Raw genomic sequence first — 2,476 nt, forward strand, 5'->3', positions numbered from 1 at the left:
CAGAATTTAAGGGACAAGAAGAGGAAAGGTTATTTATATTCTGAGTTACGGCTTCTCCATTATTTTAATAAAGTATTGTATGTTTTTCACTATTTTCATTTCAGTTTTTAAAGCAGCAGTTCTCCACCAGGGACAAATTTGCACCCCATGGGACATTTGGCAACATCTAAGACATTTTTGGTTGTCACAAAAATGGGGGGCTGCCACTGGCATCTAGTGGGTAGAAGCCAGGAATACTGCTAAACATCCTACAAGCATGACAGCCCCCTGCAATAATGAATTATCTGACTGAAAAAGTTAATAATGCTGAGATTGTGAAACCCTCCTTTGAAGCAACTGTAGCTCATTTTTAAAAAATGATACCACACTGTGAATCTCCTAGGTTGACAAGTTGACAAGTCTGTGTAAGGGCTGATATTCTAATTCTTGGTGTAGGGTAGGCAGAAGAAAAACAAGTTATGTAGATATCCACCTAGTATATTACTCTGTACATTCATAAATCATTGAAAGAAATATTTTTCACATAAAAATATTTGATTGTTTTAAAACTATTTCTTTGACCAATCCCATTTCTATGACTGAAAACTTTCTCACATTTTTGCTCATCTTAAAAAAATGCAATATAAAACTGAGAAGTAGATAAGATTCCAATCTCAGCCATGTGACTGCTTTTTGGGGATTCACCTTGGGCTTCTGGGAGCTAGTATTTATGAGGATAAAGAGCAGGTGTTTTAGAAACCCACCTTGAAGCCCTAATTTGCCTTTCTCTAGATTTTGGAAAATAGAGTCTTGGTCCATAGAGAGTTGATTTTCTTTGCTCAGTTTACTTAAAGATCCTCAGTTTAAGCATCTTCATACCAACAATAGATGAATGAGGGAAAGAGTACATGTAAAGTATTAGCACCAGGCCATGCTCAAAAGAGATGGATTTCATAACGCAGCAACCCATCCAACAAAATAAATAAGAAAACACTTAGCCAGTAAGGCTTACCACAGTGTCTCCATTCTTCCACCTTCACTTGCCTCAGGTTTCCACTTTATGGACTATGATACTTCAGAGATTCATAATTGGGAACACCAGACACTTTCTCTTTTCTAATGGAGTTGATACAACATACATGTGTTGAAAGCCTGTGCCATAGGACAAAAACAAAGGGGAGTAGCTTATTCTCTAAGCCCATTTCTCCTGAACTTCTCAAAGGTAATCGTTATATTATACACACATTTCAAAGACAAAGGATGTAGGATCCCTTGTAGAGTAGTATTTTTGCCACCCAGCATCCATATTTCCTCTTCTGATATGAATCCTTGGTTATCCTTTGGGGCAGCGTTATCCGCACTTCCTTTCAATTCATGTAGTTTAAACTGGGTTGGCCCCATCTCCAGCTTCACAGGATGAGCAAAGAACCCAGATTTTACCAAGACACATCTCTTTGGCCAGAGAATCTGATTCAGTGATGGGCAATTGAAACATGATAAGGCAATTAGATATATATTAAGAATTTATTGGACATAATGGCGCATCATGTGTACAAAAACAACTAAAAATTAAGGCAGCACAAAGAAAAAGCAGGGACTGGAGATAAAGGAAGACCAATTCTGGCATAATTTGGGCACCTGGGTCCCACAGCACCTGAAGCCAGACAACCCTTGATATTTTAGTTATATACACCAATAAATGCATCTTTTTCTTTTAAGCCATTTTGACTTTATTTTCTGCTACTCATAAGCAAAAAAGCTGAAAATTTAATAAGGGGGAAAATAGAAATCTGACATAGCCAAAAATCAAAAGATATTTGTGTCTTAGAAAATGATGTGCTTATTCCTTTTATCTTCCCTTTAATATGTAAACTTAATTTTAAATAGATGTTTCAACCAATTTAGCCAATTTGTTTCTCATCTGACACTCTTTTTTTCTCCTAATGGATGTGTTACATGTTGGAAGATTGACTTTGGTTCCACAGAGAGTTGATTTTCTTTGTTCTTAATATCACAGAATAACCTTCCAATGAATAAAAGAAAAATTTCCTTCACAGTTATCCATTGTGTAGCAAAAATGATTGACTCACTAAACACTAAGTATGAGACCAGTCAATCTTGTTGATTCAACAAAAGTATCACCTGCCATCAAGCAATCTTTTCAGCTCCTGAAGCTAACTTGCAAAACATTTGTAATAATCATGCCTGGAAATGTTGAGCATAGTTAAGGTTCTTTATCTCCCTTATTGAGCAATAATTTGAGAAATAAGAGAGTGGAAATTATTCAATCTAAAAAGCAACCTTGAACTATAAACAATGTTTAAAAACAGAATTGTTACATTTCTGGGTAGGGAGACTCAGTAGACCTGGATTTATCTGACCATTTGTCAGTTATAAATCTATTGCAAATTAAAATAAATTTATCAGAACTTTGAAAATCTAAGCATTAGGGGCCGGCCCGGTGGCGCACTGCTACAGTGCACCGCTTGGGAAGTGC

The sequence above is a fragment of the Galeopterus variegatus genome, unplaced genomic scaffold (assembly GCF_000696425.1).
Source record: "Galeopterus variegatus unplaced genomic scaffold, G_variegatus-3.0.2 Scaffold3001, whole genome shotgun sequence".
Taxonomy (NCBI): Eukaryota; Metazoa; Chordata; class Mammalia; order Dermoptera; family Cynocephalidae; genus Galeopterus; species Galeopterus variegatus.